This window comes from Pleurodeles waltl, chromosome 12, assembly GCF_031143425.1.
Source record: "Pleurodeles waltl isolate 20211129_DDA chromosome 12, aPleWal1.hap1.20221129, whole genome shotgun sequence".
In the NCBI taxonomy this organism is placed as follows: Eukaryota; Metazoa; Chordata; class Amphibia; order Caudata; family Salamandridae; genus Pleurodeles; species Pleurodeles waltl.
The window spans coordinates 602597492-602610100 of NC_090451.1; the positions used below are offsets into that span (position 1 = coordinate 602597492).

The window sequence follows — 12609 nt, forward strand, 5'->3', positions numbered from 1 at the left end:
TTCTCCTTTGGAGGATGGATGTCCCACGTTGCAATGAAGCTTGCAGAGGTGTTCCCACGCAGAAAGACTGCAAACAAGCCTTGCTAGCTGCAAGGGTTGTGGTAAAGGTTTTTGGGTGCTGCTGTGGCCCAGGAGGGACCAGGATATCGCCACTTGGAGGAGAAGACAGAGGAGGTGCCCAGCAACTCAGGGAGCCCTCACAAAAGCAGGCAGCACCCGCAGAAGTACCTAAACAGGCACTTGGAAGAAAAGTGAACTGGAGTCCACCCGAAGTCACAAAAGGGAGTCCCACAATGCTGGAGGACAACTCAGAAGGTTGTGCACTGCAGGAAGGAATGTCGGGGACCCAGGCTTGGCTGTGCACAAAGGAAATCCTAGAAGAGTGCACAGGAGCCAGAGCAGCTGCAAATCACACAGTACCCAGCAATGCAGTCTAGCATGGGGAGGCAAGGACTTACCTCCACCAAACTTGGACTGAAGAGTCACTGGACTGTGGGAGTCACTTGGACAGAGTTGCTGAGTTCCAGGGACCACGCTCGGCGTGCTGAGAGGGGACCCAGAGGACCAGTGATGCAGTCTTTTGGTGCCTGTGGTTGCAGGGGGAAGATTCCGTTGACCCACGGGAGATTTCTTCAGAGCTCCTGGTGCAGAGAGGAGGCAGGCTACCCCCAGAGCATGCACCACCTGGAACCAGTCGAGAAAGCCGGCAGGATGAAGCGATACAAGGTTGCTAGTAGTCGTCTTGCTACTTTGTTGTGGTTTTGCAGGCGTCCTGAGCAGTCAGCGGTCGATCCTTTGGCAGAAGGTGAAGAGGGAGATGCAGAGGAACTCTGATGAGCTCTTGCATTCGTTATCTGGTGAGATCCCCAAAGCAGAGACCCTAAATAGCCCGAAAAGGAGGTTTGGCTACCTAGGAAGGAGGATTGGCTACCAAGAGAGGTAAGAGCCTATCAGAAGGAGCCTCTGACGTCACCTGCTGGCACTGGCCACTCAGAGCAGTCCAGTGTGCCACAAACACCTCTGTTTCTAAGATGGCAGAGGTCTGGGACACAGTGGAGGAGCTCTGAGCACCTCCCCTGGGAGGTGCAGGTCAGGGGAGTGGTCACTCCCCTTTCCTTTGTCCAGTTTCGCGCCAGAGCAGGGCTGGGGGATCCCTGAACCGGTGTAGACTGGCTTATGCAGAGATGGGCACCATCTGTGCACATCAAAGCATTTCCAGAGGCTTGGGGAGGCTACTCCTCCCCAGCCTTCACACCTATTTCCAAAGGGAGAGGGTGTTACACCCTCTCTCAGAGGAAATCCTTTGTTCTGACTTCCTGGGCCAGGGCTGCCTGGACCCCAGGAGGGCAGAAACCTGTCTGAGGGGTTGGCAGCAGCAGCAGCTGCAGTGGAGACCCCGGAAAGGCAGTTTGGCAGTACCCGGGTTCTGTGCTAGAGACCTGGGGGATCATGGAATTGTCCCCCCAATGCCAGTATGGCATTGGGGTGACAATTCCATGATCTTAGACATGTTACATGGCCATGTGCGGAGTTACCATTGTGACGCTGTACATAGGTAGTGACCTATGTACAGTGCACGCGTGTAATGGTGTCCCGCACTCGCAAAGCCCGGGGAATTTGCCCTGAACGATGTGGGGGCACCTTGGCTAGTGCCAGGGTGCCCACACACTAAGTAACTTTGCACCCAACCATCACTAGGTGAAGGTTAGACATATAGGTGACTTATAAGTTACTTAAGTGCAGTGGTAAATGGCTGTGAAATAACGTGGACGTTATTTCACGCAGGCTGCAGTGGCAGGCCTGTGTAAGATTTGTCAGAGCTCCCTATGGGTGGCAAAAGAAATGCTGCAGCCCATAGGGATCTCCTGGAACCCCAATACCCTGGGTACCTCAGTACCATATACTAGGGAATTATATGGGTGTACCAGTATGCCAATGTGAATTGGTAAATTTAGTCACTAGCCTGTTAGTGACAAATTTGGAAAGCAGAGAGAGAATAACCACTGAGGTTCTGGTTAGCAGAGCTTCAGTGAGACAGTTAGGCATCACACAGGGAACACATACAGGGCACATACTTATGAGCACTGGGGCCCTGCTTGGCAGGGTCCCAGTGACACATAGAATAAAACAACATATATACAGTGAAATTATGGGGGTAACATGCCAGGCAAGATGGTACTTTCCTACACCCCGCTTTTCCTTTCCAGCATGTTTCTCTTTTTTGGGGGTCCCGTTGGCTGGTCGTGGGGACACCTGCTTCTATTCCTGCTTCCGTGTTGTTGGCTCGTGGTCTGCAGGGTTCTGCTTTCCTTGCTTTTTTGTTGTTCCATGGACTGGTGGTTGGGTTCTCGGGACCTTGTGTGGCAGGTGGGGGATTATCTCTTCTTTTGGTGGCATTCACCTTTGGTTCCTTGCAGGCTTGGGTCTCTCCCTTTCAGACGTTTGTTGCACTGGTGGCGTTTTTTCCTGCATAGCTGTTCTGGCCCTGGTTTGTTCGGTCTCTTCGGCCCTTCTCTCTGCAGGTTTGGGATTCTATTCGGACCGGGTCTACTCTTATTTTTTGTTGTTGTTTGGTTGGGGTCCTCTGAGTGCTCACGTTCTCTGGCCCTCACTCGATGGTGCGCGAGTTTGGGTTTCACGTATGTCCTTTGCTTATCCCCTCTTGGGCTTCACAGGTCACTGCCATTTCCCTTGCTGTTTCATGGACGCAGCCTGTTTCCCCAGCCAACAGTATAATTTCCTTCCTGCTGGGGTCTTGGGTCATCAGTGTCGCTTCTGTCTGCCTGTTTTCGGTTCTCCGTACTTCATGTGGCAGTGTGGCGGTTCTTTTCTGCCCTTCTCTGCTTCTCTTTTTTGCCCCCTCTTTTCTATGGGGCTTTGGTGGTTCCCTGTTCTGTTGTGGCCCTTGGCCAGTCTTCTTCGCCCTTGGGCTGCTGGTTCTTTTCGGGGCTCTGTGTCCCCCCCTTCTTTTCTGTGTTTTTTTGCTGGTGCTAGTTCATGCACCTTCCATTGGGCCTCCCGAGCGGTGCATGCTGCAGTCTGTGCCTCCTGGGCTTGGTGGTTCGCACCTGGTGGCTGCTGCCCTGGGTCCCTGCGGTGCATGCCTTGGGCTTTTTTTTTGTCCCTCTGTGTTTTGTTGGTCTGTCCTGTCACCGGGTTGGTCCCTCTCCTGGACTTTTGTGCTGGGTGTTGGTGGATATTCTCAGCTGTCTTTTGGGGCATTTCTGTTCTTTTGGTGGCTCTACTCCTCCTTTTCTCTGCCCTTCCCTTCTCTTGCTTTTGGCTGCTTCCTATGGGGTGCTTGCTGTGTGCTCTGGGGTTCTCTCCTATTCTCGGGGGTGCGGTCTTGGCATGGGAGTCCCCGTGCCCTGTACGGGGTCCTGCCTCTCTGTTGCGGTGGATGGTGGTCCTCGGTGATTTGCCGAGCCGCACCCTACGCATATTTATTTAACGCTCCGCGATGCGCAGCACAACCCATTAACCGTAGGCGGGGATTGTACTCATGGCTCCCCCTTGTGCACTAAGCACGTGGTGTAGTACAGGGCAGACGTTCATATAAATAAATCTGCTGAATATCATAGTGGACCAACTCCGCTATTCTGGCAGCCGATCTAGCACTATTTTTGGTGGCGTTTCCTCTGCATTGTGGCAGACTGGACATTGGACTTGGTCCATTTCCTCTCACAGAATATCCACCATAAATCATCCTCAGATCCAAGTGGATATTTCCCTCAGGGCCAGGTGGTTAACCCATCATTTTGGCATATTTTCACATGCTGCTGTTCTCTAAATTGTACAACTAATCCAAAGTGACCAATGTTGTCTGTGAATAGCCAATAAACTATATTGTTAGTGTGTACGCCCCACTGTATGTAGAATAGAACAGAATCTGAGGAAAGCTTACTTCAAGTGAGATAGACTGCCTGATCCAATGTAGTTTTTAGCTGAGGTATTTCGCTTGGCTTTATTTTCGGTTTTTAATTGGTTATGGTTTTATTTCAAGTGTTTTCATTTATGTTTTCATGTTCTTCAATTTCGGTATCGCGTTTTTATGTAATATTCTTCAAGACTGGTTTAAAAAAAATGCGCCAGTCATAAACAGACACATAAGTGACTCTTCCCCAGCCCTATGGACTATTTGCTGTCATTATGTAGAACCATCATCTAGGGTAGTTTTCCTATTTGGCAGTCAGCCTCTGCCTGATGGACGTTATTCCTGAAGAGGAGGATTTGGGGCGCACTGACAGAGCAGAGCGGTGGATGTTTGTGCCAGTTCCATGCCTGGCTCCAGCCTCATTTATTCCCCTTTTCATCTGAACTTAATTAATAAATCAAAGCAGAAAGCCCCAAGCTGAACAGAGCGCCACACCTTGTCCTGTCTGCAGTGGATGAAAGCACTTCACCTAATCCTTACGGGAAGGAAAGGTTCTGTCAAGCTGACCTGACAGTTTTACTTACCATCGATTAGTCCCCATGGCAACCTGCGCATCGGTCCATTCCACAGGCCCCTCCCTTTTGCAAAGAGTTTTGGAGGATTTAAAGCTGCGGTGAGTTTGCCTTGCAGTCACCAGGCGGGGCGTGAGTCAGGCAATCCCAGATTTTGTCATGGCAATTTTTAAGGGGGAAATTAAATTAGTAATGGTAAAACTGCCAAAAGCCGTGGAAAGTCTGCTCCTAATTATCAGCGTTGTAGACATGTTTTCCTCGCAGTCTAATCCCAGCTGCCTTCAATACTTCGCTGAAATGCAAAGAATCACTGAGAGCAATGCCGTTCATCCGTGGTGCTTACAGTGCCCTCTGGCCGACCCCCTGCGGGCCTCTTTGATGCATGGCAGGGTATGAAAGGCAAACCAGCACTTCAGCTCCCAGTAGACAAGTGGTGGAATTCTGACTCAGACCATTATTGGCTCCACAAAAAGTGATTGATGAAATGCCTGAAATAATCTCAGCCACTGGTAATTAATAGGGACACTTCCCAATCCATTGTTTTTTTACACACCATGTATTTTAAACACCATGCCACCTCAGTTTAGACCCAGCCCTATGAAAATCAATTTTGACCCTGCCCCATTAGGAACAGTCCAGCCAGGACTGCCAAGCCAGGTTCTTCCTGAACCAGAACAAAAGCAATCCAAGACTGGATTTGCCCTTATTAGGGCTCATTAGTCGGGTTTGTTCCAGTCATCATACTCCTAATGTAGGCAATATTTCCCACACCACACCAGTTCATCTTCTCCCCTGGCATTTTCCAGTCTCTTTCTTTTTAGATTTCTTGATTCCGCTTAGCTATTTCACAGATACCAAGAAAACTTTCAACTGAAGTTGAAGCTTAGGTCAGCAGACCCAAATGCCCCAAAATACCTCTGACAGATGCTCACCCCCTCATTCCTAGGGCCACTAATAATCACCGGCAACAATAAGATAGAGGCTCTCCAAAGAACAACCTGTAAAACTAAAGCCTTCATTTTATGCACTGGCTGTAGAATGTAATGTTTTGCAGTGTCAAGCACAGTGTAGCTCCTTATTGGTGATGGATTATATTGGTTAGTAGCTGACCACACCTTAAAATTGATGGTTGTGGGAATTTGATGTGCAAGGATGTGAGTGGCACAGGACGATGTCATTTGTTTACTTTTCCAGGGGTGTGCAGTTGTCCTTTGTTCGGTTTCAGATGGTTCTATTTCAAAACATTTTTGCAATTATGACCCTAATTAGGAGTTGATTGTAGTTTGGTACAGAGATTCTGGTGAGCTGGAATCTCCATACTTGGCAAGAAATCCTGCACCAAGTTCCAGCTAATCCGAGTTGAATGTCGTGAAAAGTGAATAAATGAGCAGACCCTGAAATGTAAGGCCTTTGCCATGCATTGTTTACCCATTACGATGAGACAAACGCTGACATTTTTCATTTGCTATGAGCAAGCTGAAAGTGCCAGCGGGTGGACTTTACGCAGGTGGCAGTAGGGAGGTTCAAGGCAGACTGCTGTCTGTCCAGGTGAAGCATTGTCTGGTCCCCTATGCTGCTGCTGCAGGGACTGGTGGAGGCTAGTTGTACAGCTACCTGCAACTTGCAGCCTCTGCAGTAGCAAAGTGAGTCCCAGTGTCTCTGGGCCTGAAATCATTGGGTGTGGAGTTTGCAGATCCCATAATTCCACAACCAGAGAAACCTGGAAATGTGAGTGAAATAATCCCACCTGGAGTTATTTCCAGGGGCGGCTCCAATAAGGTGGCGGAGTGTTGCCCCTGCCAGCAGTGGCAGCTGCAAAAACCTTCAAAGAAAAGGATAATAAACTGTTTATTATCCTTTTCTTTGAAAGGGGCGGGCCATGGGGGTGATGTGCACTGAGGGGGAGTGCACGGAACTCCCCCTCACTGCGCATATATGTTTGGCCGGCCCAAGCGCACAGGGCTCTCTCCAGCCCAGCAACACGGTTGCTGGGCTGGACAGAGTCTGTACAGTCTCCCAGCCTGCCTGGGAGCACCGTGGCTGGGCGCTCCCAGCCAATCCTGACGCTGCTTTGAGCAACATCAGGATTGGCCGCAGGGCAGGCTGGGAGACTGTGCCTGCAGCACCAGCGAGACGGGAGCAGGCAGAGGCTCGGCATGACGGAGGAGGTAGATTTTTTGTGTTTTTTTTCCTTCATTTTTTAATTCCCCCCCAGCCGCTGCATGCGTGCCGTCCCACCTGCACCCAACAAACCGCCACTGGTTATTGCTAAGGGTGAGATTTCTCCACTTGTTCTCAGGGTCTATGTGGCCAAATTGTCTTTCCATGTGCGCATATTGGGTAGGGGAAATAGATATGTTCATGAAAGTCCATGAATGTATCCTCGAGGTGACAAATGCCTAGCCAAAAAGATGGGCTGGAGGCATGTTATGCACATGATGTTGCTGTGAGTTATGTATAATGTGCACTGTTTGTGTGTGGTGAGCTGTATATTGCTATAAATGGATGTGTCATTGAGGTGGCAAACAGTAAGCCATCTTGATGGCTTGGAGACAAATTGTGCACAAGATTCTGTAATTTTTGCAATTTGTAATTGTATTTATATAGCGCTTACTACCCCTGACGAGCCTTCAAAGCACTTTTCGGCGAGTAGCACACTACTTCAGAACCCAAAAGGATTAGAGGTGGATTAGTATCAGGAAATAGGAGCATAGTATTAGTATATGGAGGTATGAGTTAATTTGAGTGGAGGACATGGGGCCTGTTAACTGGACTGAATAGAATGGTGAAGATATAGAAGAGGGAAGTATCCAGAAGTGTTCGTTGGGAGATCATAGTAGTAAGATGAGGTTTGGAATGTGTCAAAGGAGAGATACATGAGGGTTGTTTGGGAGATCATAGTAGTAAACTGAAGTTTGGAGTAAACCGGGAGGGATAGAGAATGGCAGAGTCTAGGAAGGGTTATTTTGGAGAGGATAGTAGTAGAATGACTTTGGGATGAGTCACGGAGTGAAGATAGAGTACTGATGGATAGAGGAATGAGGTCATTTTCAACAGAACTGTCTGCATGTTTCAGCTGGTCCCCATCCTTTGATGTGGTATGCCAACTAAGATATGGGGTTATGTCTAATACATATTGTTGGTGTGTTGTAAATTTCTGCCTACAAATATATGTTGTCCTGAAGAAGAAAGCATAAGGCAAGGTAATACAGATCCTACAATCATAGATCCCAATGTCACATTCATACATCAATTTGTTAGGAAAAGGACATTAACTAACACTAAATATGCAAATAACCAGACATTGGTTGCCCTCTGTAGATAAGCCACCTTTTCTGCATGGTCATCGCATATTTTTCACCTTTTGCTGGATCCTATACTTTTGCTCGCTTTAGAACTGCTAATCAATAGTTAAGTGACTGTGCTCCCCTTTAAAACATAGTCGAATTGGCAAAATTATATTTGGTATAATTAACTTATGTATAAGTCCTTAGTGTATGGTACAAGGTGTACCCGCGGCCTGGAAGTTAAATGCCACTAATGGACTACAGCACCTATTGTGTCATCCACTACAGTGGTAGTGCAAACATAGTTGTGTGCCTACTCTGAGTAGTCTGACTGTAGCAGTGTAAAACAACTGTAATTTGACCTGTCAAAATAAACACCTTCAATGGGCCAAAACCTCCTTTTTACATAGTAACAAGTCATCCCTATGATGGAATCATAGTACCCAAGGCAGGTATTTAAAAGTAGGACTTGTATAAATGTAATGTTAATATGTCCTTCCAGTGACTAGCATGCAAAACATTTTTCACTGTGGCAGGCCAAGCTGTTCTACATAGAAAACTAGAGTACAGATTAAAAATCCTAATATTGTATTTCGAGAATGGTACATGCTAGAAAAATAATGAAGCAACTAGTTTTAATACACGTTACAAATCCAATTCAATGGTGAAGTTTGATTTTTATTAACTCTAAAGGAAAAGTAACTTTTAGCAAGTTACCTTTTGCCTGGCTGAATTTTTGCAGGCTAAATTTACATTTGCTCTCCCACTTCAGCCAGCCAGTGATAAGCTTCTGAATATGTGAGAAAAAGGTGCATGATGCCTCCCAGGAGATAACAATAGGCTGACCTGAAAGGGCAGAGATGATTCGTCTGAACCTTCCAAGATAGGGTGGGGCGTTGTGAGTATTCTTTTCTATCATACAGTGTCAAGCCTGTTTTAATGTCAACTCCTTACATATAACACTGGCAAATAATTATTATGAATTCACTGTCTGGATGCTGGAAAACCTTACTGTTGTTCAATCAGATTTCTGTCTCTGTGTTTATTGTGGGCACAGTGACTGCCCCAAACCAGATTTTAGTGTTAAAAGTGGGAAGACACTAGGAATACTACAGTACACTCCTCACACCCCCCACCCCCCATCCCTCGGAGCTCAGGTTTAGTGTAACCAAAGTCTTTTGCAATGTCAAAATTGGTTGTGTTGGCCACTGGAACCTTTACCTCATTGGTTAGGGCATGACCCAGGAGTCAATCCCACCACCATTTTGTGCCAGGCATAAAGGCATACATATGGCACCTCCAGGAATCCACTTCTGAACATTTTCTAGACATGAGGAAGCCATGAAGAGGACTGGACCTGCTGTCTCCAGTCTGAGAAGAACCCTGATGGACTGGAACTGTTTTTCGGGACAAAGAAGTGGACCCCAAGGGTCAAATGGCTGACATCCTTTTGTAGCTACACAGATACAACACACTAAAAGAGCTCTTTCCTGCAACTGCCCAGCTGACCAGTGGCATCTGGACCTGGGCTCGACCCTGCTGTTGGCCTCTGCCTCACCCCATGTGAGTCTCTAAGTGTCTGTCCTGAGTAGCATTAGAAGTGCACTCTGTGTTAGAGTGGTGACTTAAATGACTAAAGTCAGAATATAAAATCTTTGACTAGGATTAACCTCGTTGGTGTATCCTACCCACGTTCTAATTCACTTTGGGATTGTTGTTGTGTTTCATTTCCACTCCTGACAAGGGTTGCGATTGTTCCTTGAGGTGGGTAGTCGCACATCTCCAATAATAATCCAGTTTGTTTCACCCTCTTTCTGCCAGTGGTCCGTTCACGGTGAGGAAATCCAACATGCATGACTATTTGTCTGAGCTGTGATGCCCAAGAACCATGCCCTCTGGAAGTGCCTCTGCTCTTCCTGTCTTTAAGAGGCTTTGGTGTGCGCCCAGGAAGGCCTATAGATACAAACAGTTGCATATAACAAGTAAAGGCATTAGATATGAAAACGACCAGACATGAGTCACAGGAGAGTTTTACCCAAATTGTGATACTTATAGGAGGGAACTCCTACCATCCTGCCTCGCAAGTCGCAACCAATTTTTATTCAGCGATGCCACCATCCTGTAAGTCTGGGACAGCATGCTCTAGATCCCATAGTCCAAGGTGTTAAGACATAGTCCTGCATTGTACAATCAGTATGCTCATTGGCCTACTCCCACTTAGAATGAGTATAACTCAAAGGATTCCCTACATCACAACAAACAGAGGCAAATTTTGGAGATACAATTTCCAATCCAAATCAGCAGCTCCAGTCATTAGTAGCGTCACTCAACTCTAGGTCCATCCTTTGACCAATCTCGCCAGTCCCCTTACACCCTTTTACCATGTCAGACCAGAGACTGTCTCCCTAACTTCCCACTGCACAGAAATGCCCAACCCAATTCTAGGTTTTGGTTGATGTGTAGTGTCCATAAAGACATCACGCCTCAAACTCATATGTTCCCCACTCCAAACAATATTGTATTATATTGTAGCAATTATGTAGCCCCTATAACCTGTTGTGTGGTACCAAATCATATTTTAAATAACTCATACTCCACCACCACCAAACCACCAGAGCACCCTATTCACCTATTTGAAGTATAAGGCATTTTTAGACCACATAACACCCATTCCCCTGGCCTGCAAACAGAAGCCCTTTAAAATATGCCGCAACAAGAATTGTGAGCATCCTAGGGCCATCCAACAACATTCCAACGGGATCACCTTCATGACCTGAATATATTCCAGCGACATTGACAGCTACACCCATCAAACTTCCACCTCACTTCCAGAAACAAAGAGGTTGAGCCTATATATGGAATTATTATACCTCAGGTACATAGAAATCAACGGTGTAGCAGGCTTCGGATAGGGCAGAAATCACAGGACCTTCTCATCGTGTAATGAGCCATCATCATGACTACTCTGTTCTGCCTACCATAAAAGCCCATCAGTTGCTGGGCCAAGCAGGACATCTCTAGGCACCAGAACTTGAAACACCCTGGGCCCCGCTCTCCCTTTCTTCAGCCTCATCAGTCTCCCACCCTCTGAAGACATTCACAGTTCTCTGTCTCTCTGGGCATATTTGCCAACATTCTAAGGCCAAACTAATTAAGGCGTTTCAGATTTGAAAGCTCCAAATAGCCTAATGAAGATATCATGGGGAATTACATCAGAAAGCATATGATATGGGTCAGGCTAGTGGAGAAGGCCATGTGTTTTTTGACCTAGAAAAAAAGTCAGTAAAAATGAGAGACTTTAGCGCACTGAAGCTAACTTTAATCTCACTATTAGATCTCTTACCTGTGACTGCCTGTGCTCTATTTCTAGCTATTAATTCCTGAGCTTGTTTCAAGGCTACGCTATGAAGGATATCACACATGCCAGCCCCTTCCATTTGCTGGGACCCTATCACAAAAACAAGGCTTTACCAGGGCACCTGTAGAAGAGTAAGAGGGTCCTCACTCCTCCTGTCCCAGCATGAGCAGATCTACCATAATGCACTGGGCTGCCAAACCAAGCCCAAAACTGTAGCATGATCTCTTGATGATGCAGTGCCACCTAAAAGCCCCACAGTCATTGACCAAACCAGCCCGCCTCCAGGAAGATGAGTTTTTGGCAGTCTCAACTGCTGCACCATGTTGACTAGCAAGGACAAATTTATAGATGTAAACCTGACCTGTGGCTCCCCCATTCAGCCCTGGCAAAACCTGCTTCAGGAACCCATTCCTAGTAGCTCAACCACTGGAAACACCGACCAAAGCCAGTGGTATTTCTAACCGCAGCGTAAGCCAAGGGTACAGACCACAGGTTCATATGCAACTGACCTGAATTCCCCTCACAAACATTAACACCCGATCTGAAACTGTCCTTTTCCATTCTTGACCCCCTACATGCTGTACTAAAACAGACTGCAGTGGCCAGGCTGTATCATTTAGCAATGGCTGGAAGGCAGAGACTGCAGTCCAGTGTCAAACTCTACCTGCTAGGCTTCCCATCCATCTTCCTGCCGAGCCAAATAATTATATTCTCCTCCATCATGGGCTGCAACATTAGCAACACACCTGGAACTCCCTCAGTGTCCCTCTGGAACCTTCACTTCAGTGACCAGCAGGCGTAGTGAGACCGAAAGACTAACCTAGAGAGTTGTTATCCTCCACCACAATACTTAATTACTGCCTTCATCCTCTGCTCCTGAACCAGAAACAGTGTCTAGGGCCCCCTTCCCAAACCTCACTTTCTTTCTGATCCTCACAACATGATACCTGATCGCTGGTAAAAATGACTCCTTCCACATTCCTACTGGAACTGCACGCATGTCCACAACTTCACTCTTTGCTACCATTAAGAAAGACCAATGTGATCCGGAAAGGATGGAGAATTGGCAGAAGGCACCACGGAATTCGACAACGTTTAGAGCTACATAGTGTCAGTGATGTGTAACACAGGGTCAGCCAGTGTCTTCAGGGCACCGCTGCCCACTCAGTTGTGTGTCTCATGCTAACAACGATAGCTAGCGTCAAAGATAGAACTCATGCTGTGCTGCAAAGGTCCTCATTATCCACAAAAAGAAAGGATACAGCTGAAGCTATTACCAGGAAGGGAAAGGAAACAAGATGGCTACTGGTTATGCATGTGAAGCGCGTGCAAGACTTTGGACAAAAAGAAAATGCACTACTGAGTAAACAAAGGTGTAAAGAAAACCTGTCTAAATAGAGCCATGAGTTGCCATCGGAGGATCTGGCTTATTCGCATATGGGGAGAAGAGGGAAGGCAGCGATCAAATGAAGAACCACAACAATTCCAAACTAGTGTGCAGCCCCACAGAAAAGCCAA

The 12609-nt window shown here is 47.1% G+C and overlaps 1 long non-coding RNA gene across 1 annotated transcript in view; it reads right to left on the bottom strand.

The window, feature by feature from the left end:
* Window positions 1–4553, bottom strand: part of LOC138267595 (uncharacterized) — a 64303-nt gene extending 59750 nt beyond the window's left edge. The window contains exon 1 of the long non-coding RNA XR_011199830.1: window positions 4459–4553. This is a non-coding gene — a long non-coding RNA (uncharacterized lncRNA). The remainder of the gene's footprint in view (window positions 1–4458) is intronic.
* Between the last annotated feature and the right edge of the window lie 8056 nt (window positions 4554–12609).